Source organism: Trichechus manatus, unplaced genomic scaffold (assembly GCF_000243295.1).
Source record: "Trichechus manatus latirostris isolate Lorelei unplaced genomic scaffold, TriManLat1.0 scaffold00068, whole genome shotgun sequence".
NCBI classification, from domain to species: Eukaryota; Metazoa; Chordata; class Mammalia; order Sirenia; family Trichechidae; genus Trichechus; species Trichechus manatus.
This window is the reverse complement of record NW_004444004.1, coordinates 6,887,602-6,897,090: the sequence shown is the minus strand read 5'-3', so window position 1 is coordinate 6,897,090 and position 9,489 is coordinate 6,887,602. Positions and strand designations below refer to the sequence as shown.

Genomic DNA, 9,489 nt, shown 5'->3' with positions numbered 1-9,489 from the left:
TTTTGTACCATTGTGCATGGGGTTGCCATGAGTCAGAGGCCAGCTTGACAGTAGCTAACAACAGCAACAGCAACACTTCACCTATGGGCAAAACTGGCACGAAGCCTGTGTCTGAGACCACATCACTGTATTTTCTGAGAACTAGTTATTCACATGTCATGGTGAACCAAAAATTGCCAAAATAAATAAATCAAATAAAGTAGAAAAGTTTTACAGATTATCATGTGGATGTTCTGACTTGGGGTGGGGGAAACCTTGAAATAATTTGAAACATGATCCAAGGCATGTTAGAGGTTAATGAATTTGCAACTAGAACATGCACCCAATTTTAGAATCTGCTATGTATAGAATTATACCTCTGAAAGGATCAAGTCCACTTAAAACTGCTTTATGTCAAGAAGCTAAATTGTAATCTAATACAGTGAAATGTCTGAAAAGAAATAACATCTTATTACAATAAAAAATACAAATAAATCATGCAATCAAGTCATTTATATCAGTAATACAAACCACATTAAAACATGTAGACCAATGTAATTGGCAACAGATAGGTGCCCAGAATAACACTTGAGTCACATCAGGTCATTCTGAGCGAAGATACTGGACAATTCCCTAACTTTGAAATCTAAGGAAAGTGATAGGGGACTGAGGGATTTCAGTAAACGCAGCAAGTACATATCTCATATTTACAGCTATCAAATTCGCATTATGAACTTTAGCACAAATCCCACTGCAACTCAGGGGGCATGTTCTAATTCTGGTAATAGCATTTACCAGCGTATTCTGAGGACTTCAGCTTAATCATATTTTAGTTAAAATGTAAAATCTAAGTGAGGGCAAAAGGAAACATAAAAATAAATACATTACGATATTATCTAAATCCTTTGTAATGTATGATGAGGTCAGGGACTCACTTCGTTATGCTAGGCACAGTGGCAAGAGCCCAATATTCAATGCCACATTCTCTAAGGGGCAGGAGGCAACGATGCCATAACATTCCACAAATGTCCTTTCACACGGTAAAAATATTTCTGACAGTCACTCTGCCCAAATCTTCCTATTCATAACACTGTCAGCTGGCGTGTCACTCACAGTGACAGGAAAGGAGAGAGGGAAAGTTTTATGATTGTGGTGAAGAAGATGGTAGGAGTTAAATCACTGCATGGTGAACAAGCAAGATGCACCTGAACTGCCCATTGTCACACACACTTCTGACACACTCCTGGCTTGAAGAACTAAGGGGGGAAATATTCCACTGGCCTCGGGGAAATGGGTAGTCCCAATATTCAAATTATTAGAATCTGAAATGAAGGTATGAAATCCAGGTGAATTACAGCATCAAATAATGGTAGAGCCTGAAGAGATCTTGGCGGGATGGGCGCTTCATCCAGTAATTTATTTTTTCCATTTTAGCCGTAGAAGCCTAAAAAGCACTATTCTGATGAGGAGGCTCCCTGGAACTTCCCTTTCATTCTGCCTTAACCACCTCAGTCATGTCTAAGATATCCCCAAGAAATTCCAGGGCTCTTTACCACACCTTTGGAAAATGACATCTCTACACTGGCAATTACTCTGCCCAAGGTCATAAGTGGTGAGTTAGGGTCAATCCAGATTTTTCCCAAGTCTTGTGACTTTCAAGCCTATGCACAATTTCCAGCAATACACTGTCTCTCTTATGTCATGCAGTCCTCCTTAGTTCCCTCATATGAGCTATTGCTGTTGTTGTTGGGTGCCTTCAAGTTGATTCCGACTCATAGCAACCCAGTATGACAGAGTACAACTGCCCCATAGGGTTTCCTAGGCTATAATTCTTAAGACTCTAGGTATTCCTTCCATTTTCTTTTGATGCTTCCTGTGTCGTTCAGTATTTTGCCCACAGAATCCTTCACTATTGCAACTCGAGGCTTGAAATTTTTCTTCAGTTCTTTCAACTTGAGAAATGGCGAGTGTGTTCTTCCTTTTTGGTTTTCTATCTTCAGGTCTTTGCACATTTCATTGTAATACTTTACTTTGTCTCCTCGAGCCGCCCTTTGAAATCTCCTGTTCAGGTCTTTTATTCCATCATTTCTTCCATATGCTTGAGCTACTCAACGTTCAAGAGCAAGTTTCAGAGTCTCTTCTCACATCCATTTTAGTCTTTTCTTTCTTTCCTGTCTTTTTAATGACCTTTTGCTTTCTTCATGTATGATGGCCTTGATGTCATTCTACAACTCGGCTGGTCTTAGGTCATTAGTTTTCATTCAATATGTTAAATCTATTCTTGAGATAGACTCTAAATTCAGGTGGGATATACTCAAGGTCATACTTTGGCTCTCGTGAACTTGTTCTAATTTTCTTCAACTTCAACTTGAACTTGCGTATGAGCAATTGATAGTCTGTTCCACAATCAGCCCCTGAAAGGAATACGCAGAGTCACTATACCAAAAAGAATTCGGCAATGTTCAACCATTTCAGGAAGTAGCATATGATCAAGAACTGATGGTATTGAAGGAAGAACTCCAAGCTGCACAAAAGGCATTGGCAAAAAACAAGTCTGCAGGAATTGATGGAAACATCAATTGAGATGTTTCAACAAACAAATGCAGTGCTGGAAGTGCTCACTCATCTATGCCAAGAAATTTGGAAGACAGCTACCTGGCCAACTGACTGGAAAGATCCATATTTATGCCTATTCCCAAGAAAGGTGATCCAACACAATGAGGAAGTTATAGAACGATATCATTAATATCACATGCAGGTAAAATTTTGCTGAAGATCATTTAAAAGTGATTGCAGCAGTACATTGACAGGGAACTGCTAGAAATTCAAGCTGGATTCAGAAGAGGACGTGGAACGAAAGGTATCAATGCTGATGTCAGATGGATCCTGGCTGAAAGCAGAGAATACCAGAAAGATTTTTACCTGTGTTTTATTGACTGTGCACAGGCATTCGACTGTGTCGATTGTAACAAATTATGGATAACATTGTGAAGAATGAGAATTCCAGAACACTTAATTGTGCTCATGAGGAACCTGTACATAGATCAAGAGGCAGTAGTTCAGACAGAACAAGGGGATACTGCGTGGTTTACAGTCAGGAAAGGTGTGCATCAGTGTTGTATCCTTTCACCATACTTATTCAATCTGTATGCTAAGCAAGTAATCTGACAAACTGGACTATATGAAGAAGAATGTGGCATTGAGATTGGAGGAAGAGTCATTGACAATCTGTGATATGCAGATGACACAATCTTGTTTGCTGAAAGTGAAGAAGACTTGAAGCACTTACTGATGAAGATCAAATACCACAGCCTTCAGTATGGATTACACCTCAACATAAAGAAAACAAAAATCCTCACAGTTGGACCAACAAGCAACATCATGATAAACGGAGAAAAGATTGAAGTTGTCAAGGATTTCATTTTACTTGAATCCACAGTCAACACCCATGGAAGCAGCACTCAGGAAATCAAAAGACGCATTGCATTGGGACAAATCTGTTGCAAAAGACCTCTTTAAATTGTTAAAAAGCAAAGATGTCACCTTGAAGACTAAGGTACGCCTGACCTAAGCCATGGTGTTTTCAATCGCCTCATATGCATGCGAAACTGGACAATGAATAAGGAAGACTGAAGAAGAATTGACGCCTTTGAATTATGGAGTTGGAGAAGAATACTGAATATACCACGGACTGCCAGAAGAACAAACAAATCTGTCTTGGAAGAAGTACAGCCAGAATTCTCCTTAGAAGCAAAAATAGTGAGACTTCGTCTCACATACTTTGGACATGTTATCAGGAGGGATCAGTCCCTGGAGAAGGACATCATGCTTGGTAAAGAAGAGCGTCAGTAAAAGAGGAAGACTCTCAATGAGATGAATATCTGCAACAATGGGCTAAAGCATAACAACTGTCAGGATGGAGCATGATTGGGTAATGTTTCGTTCTGTTGTGCATAAGGTCGCTATGAGTCGGAACTGACTCAAAGGCAGCTAACAACAACAACAACGATCTTTAAGGGAGCAAATTGCCAGAGCTTTTCTCTCAAGGAGCCACTGGGTGGGTTTGAACCGCCAATCTTTCGGTTAGCAGCCAAATACTTAACTATCACGTCACCAGGATTCCTTTCATATGTACTAATGACACTGTTATCTCTAATTCACTGAGTAGCCTCAGCAAATCAGAAAAAATGATTTACTTTAAGTGAGCTTTACTGTAAGTGAGATATTTAAAAACATAGATTTATACATAAATGTAACTGACAGTTCTTTCAAATAAGGGTTCACAATGTTAGAAAATAGCCGTGGTCAGTCTTAAGTATATTTGCTACAGTATTTGTTTTTACATCTTGGAAAAATTGGATACCTGACCCAGTGAAATCTCTCAAAGAACAAAATGTTTGTTTTTTGTCTGATTAGCATATAAATTGGCATTCTGTGGCATTTTCAGGACTGATCCACGATGTGTAAACTGAAATATTGTGCTGCTAGGTATGTATAAAAAATATATTTGTTCGGAACTTAGTTATCTCTGTAGAAAAATTATTACCAGAATATTTGTCACATATTTGGTTATATTAAGCTGTGAACTATGTTTAAAAAAATGTAATTAACTGTGATGTTGATAGTCTTTATTTACAGCCAGCCCCTGGTCTTTCATTTAAGTACCTTTGTTTCTTAAGTTTCAAGAAGAAAAAAAAATTGAATAGGTTTGCCTTGGGGCATCTTAATGGCCAAAACAATCACATTGTTTCATTTTAGGTAGTTTGTAAAGGTGGCAATAGATCAAATCCAGAGAGATTATTTTTTCCCTTGCCATGACCATGTGGTAATTGTCTCTTAAGACACAGAATCAATTTGACTGATTTTACCTTTGCCTCTACTTTTCACGTATTCCTTCTCAGTGACCCTACCTTGGCCCTGTGGTCTGGAGTTTCACAGCCACAGGAATTACTTTTCTCTAGAAGCTGACCTTTCCTTTGTTTGGGATTTGTTATAAAGCTGTGCGAGAAAGGTTTGTGACCCTTCTGCTCTGGGCTATTTTCTTTCATTTTTTTTTGAAGCAGCCTTGATTTACTGCTCTAGGTCTCTGTAGTTTTGAAGTGAAGTGACAAAATGATCCAGGAGGGAAGTCATTCACATCCACAGTTGTCAGAATTCTTGTTAGTTTTATGATCTCCATCTAGTCCACTTCCACTAACCCATTCATTCTAGATGGCTTCTACCACTTCTATAGGCCGTGCTGGGTGATTGGGTCTCTTTCCATCTATCCTGACTTATGTCTAGAAAGTCCTTTTACTTTTGGTTCAGTCAAGATAAAGTTGGCTCCTTGTAGCTAGAGCCTTTATAAAGAAAACTAAATGAAAATAAGGCAAAATCAGAAATATAAAATGAGATAACATCTCAGAGCAAACCTGTAATCCTGACTTAAAGTCCACTTCAGCTCAGTTTGACTACAGCAGTTTCAACAGATTCCCCAGTTTCTTTTCTTCATCTCACTCTTTCTGGACGAGAAAAAGAGTATATTAGAATAACCTATTCAGACTTTTAATCTAGGGTCAATTTGATTGACACCACCTTCAGACAGGCAGGATTCTTGGTTTCTCTAGAACTTATTTTCCATTTCTTCCTAGACATTAATTAGTCCTTCTTCTCATCTTCTGTGACTATTGGTTGTACTAGACTTCAACTTGGTAGATTCCCTAGCCTTCTTGAGTCCTACCTGACTCAGGCCTTACTCCAGTTCTTGGTGTCCCCCAAAAAGAAGGCAAATTCCTATCAGACTGTAAAGACTTTTTTTTTTCTTCAGCTGCAGGTTGTTAATCATTTATCTTTCAGTTGCCTTTTTCACAGATCTCCTTAGAGATATCTATGACTATAGGTTTCTGACTCATTTCACTCATTCAGTTCATTTAAGACAGATTCGCTAACTAACATTATTTCTTCTCTTAATGATCTAGTCATGTTAACTCCCTAAAATCACCAGAAAGAAACTATTTACCTTTTCCTTTTAAAGATCTGTGCTTCCTTCTGGAACATCCACCAAGTTCCATTTATCCTGTATTCATTTGCAGAGTGGACATGATTGACATACCCTCAGCCCAATGAATGATCAGGATGTTCCAGGCTCAGATTACCAGGTATGCTGGTTTCTCAGTGCTCTCAGAGGACAATCTTCCAGAAACCATGACCACAATTTTATGATGCCCAAAATTCATTACATACCCATTAATTGTAATAATTTTTAGCAATGCTAATGTTTCTTCATAATCACATTTGTTATTCTACTCGAAGTATGATATAAGCAATCACCTAAGCATTTGTTTATTCAAACAGTTTTGTTACCACTTAAATAGCTGAATTGCAAAAAGAAGCTGGTGGAGAAAGTCCACCCAGAGAAAGTTGATTTGTGAATGGTTGGGTGTCACAGACATTCCTTCTCAACTCTTCTATCTATTCTTTCTTTGGATAGACTCTACAGAACTGAATCCAGAGTGAATTGGTCAAAAAGCATTGGTACTCCTCATTACTTACTCACAAATACGCATCATCAAAGTCTAAATAAATATGATCATATTGCTCTTCTGCTTAAGACCCTTTAAAGGCTTTCCTTTACACTTAGAATAAAATTCAAATTCCTTAATGTAGCTTTTAAGGGCCTATATAATCTGGTCCCTGTCTACCTTTCCCACCTCATCGCATGCTACTGCCCAGATCTCTCTCCAAGCTCCAGCCACACTCACCTTTCAGTTCCTTGAGCATGGCTTAAGCCTTCACAGGGGATGTTCCTTCCACCTAGAACACTCTTCTACCCACCTCTGCATGGCTGGCTCTTTTGCATTCTCCAGATCTCAGCATAAATATTACCTTCTCAGAGAGAACTTCCTTTTCATCCAAGCTAAACAAGCAAATTAACTTATGTCTCTCTGGTTATTTCCCCTCATCCTGTATATTTGTACCCTGTTTTGTTTTGTTTTCACTTATGTAATTTATCAACATTTGTAATTATATATTTATTTGTCTGTTTATGTGTCTATTGCTTCTCTCTCCCCTATACTAAAAGCTTTATGAGGACAATGTGCTTATTTTGTTGTAACTATGTAACACCTAGTATAGAACTGGCACATATTAAGCAATCAATAAATATGTATTGATTAAATGAATGATAAGCAGAAAATTTGTTGCCAACTTATAGTTTGCTTTAAATAGGGAAAATAAGACACATAATCTTACCCAGCATATATTAAGGATCTGATTTCATTCATAACTATAAATTTGAGTGCAACTATAGAATGTTTTTGAAAGAAACAAGTATAATTTTAGATGGTGTCAACGTCAAACATTCCTTGGTGCTTTTGATTAACAAAAAGAAATGGAATGTGAATCTCTTTAAAATGTTTTTCTCATCAGGTTAGTGCTTACTATTTGATAATGATTGCCTTTTCCTATACAGATGTTCGCATTGACTCAATAGCAGTGGGTTGGTTTTTTTGGTATACAGAAGTTCAGACACAGATATAATTTCATATAACTCAATAAAAAAGAAAGGGCACATATTTGATTCTATACACATTGTAGATTAAAGGAAAGAATCTGCAATTGGAATCCATTTGTCTCCTTTGCTTTTAAAATGAAGCCTACCAAAAGATAACTATGATGCTACATTAATAGATGTGCTAATTGAGTTAACTACAAGGAAATAGAAGTCTGAAATTACATTTAAAAGTCTCTTTAGATCAGAGGGTAGGAATGGTGAAATATCTGTTTTAACCTGAAACCAATTAAAAGAAAACCCAGAGGTAGTGCTAACCTTCTATATATTTAAGGCCATCTGCCAAAATAATCAATTCAACCCTTGTTACAAATGCATTCACTAAAGGAGAAAAAGGAAGTATTAGAAGAAATCCTTGATCCATGAAAATTATGCTCCTCTAAATTTCTGTAGGAGTTTATGGACTGTCAAGGACTTTGACTTTCTGGCAGTGTTCTCTTCAGAATAATCCCAGAGCTCAACATGAAAGCAACAGTTGCCACAACACAAATCCTTTTATCATTTGCTTGCACAGGTCCAAAATGGCACATGCCAGAACTTGTAGTGAAACACGTTAATCTCTATTTTGCTATTTTAGGGCTCTTTAGTCTGTTTCATGTAACTGTTGTTGTTTTTGAAATCTGTGTTTCAATACGATACTGTTTTAGTCACTGTAGTTTTTCTATCAGTTTTTTTTTTTATCTGTTATAGCAAGTCCTCCTCATTGGTCTTTTTCAGAAAATACTTGTGATTCTGGGCTATATATTCTTTCGGATGGAGTTTAGAATCATTTCATCAAGGTATGAAAATAGTCTCTGGGATCTTTATTGTAAATTTCATTTAAAAACATTCATTCATTTGAGAGGAATTAACAACTTGAAAATTTTTATCTTCTCATCCATTTTTTCTCATGTTTTCATAAAGTTTTGCAGTTTTTGTTATATAGATTCTGCACATTTCTTGTTGAGATTATTCTTATGTATTTTTTATGTTTTGGTGTTATAGCAAATGAGCCCTTCACTGTATTTTGTAACTGAAAATGTTTAGGAAAACTAGTGAACTTATTAAACATTTATTCTAAATGTATTTAATTTAGATTTTCTTGTGTTAGGGAAGCATCTCCTTTGCAGATATTGTGTCTTCTGATTTCTTGTAGTTAGGATCTTTTTTCTGTTTCCTGCTTTATTGCACTGGCTAGGGAATAAAAAAGTTAAATTATAATGGCAATAGCATGCCTCCTTACCTTGTTCCTGATTTCAATGGGAATACATCTATAGTGTTTTACCACTGCATGTGATGTTGGCTGTTAATTTAGGATAGATATTTCTATTCCAGTAAGGAGTACCTCAGTGGTGCAAATGGTTAAACACTTGGCTACTAACTCAAAGGTTGGTGTTATAAATCTACCCAGAGGTTCCTTGGAAGAAAAGCCTGGCGATCTATTTCTGGAAGATCATAACCATTGAAAATCTAATGGATGGAATCGACTCAATGGCAGTTGGTTTTGTTATGGTTTAAGAAAAATATATAATATTCTTTATGAATTGACATGTCATCTTTGCTCTTCTAATCTTCACCTTATTGTTCCAAATTTAGCACATGTACTGTGGAAGGAAGAACTGTATACTGTTTAAATAAAACTTGCCTGACATATTTAAATATCATTTAAACCGTTTTGAGAGGAAAGGTCGAAGTGCATTTTAAAAGCACTCTGCATTTAAAGCAGCGCTGGTGGAGTTCTGTCGCAGGTTGTAAAATATTCAACCTGAAGTATTATGATAATGAACCCTTTTTTCTATGGAGATGAATCATTCATCTAGAAGAAGGGGCAAGTCAAGTGAATGATTTTGTAACTTGGTTTCCATAAAGAGCTTTTCCCTGATTACAGGCAAAGCATTTAGGAGGAAAATAAACACAAAGAGGAGTGAACAGAAAGCTTTTTCTGCTCTGAATATTAAAGATAAGTAGACAATGAACTGCCT

At 36.9% G+C, this 9,489-nt stretch overlaps 1 pseudogene; it reads right to left on the bottom strand.

The window, feature by feature from the left end:
• Positions 1-9,028: 9,028 nt before the first annotated feature.
• Positions 9,029-9,127, bottom strand: LOC111821178 (uncharacterized; annotated as a pseudogene).
• Positions 9,128-9,489: the final 362 nt, after the last annotated feature.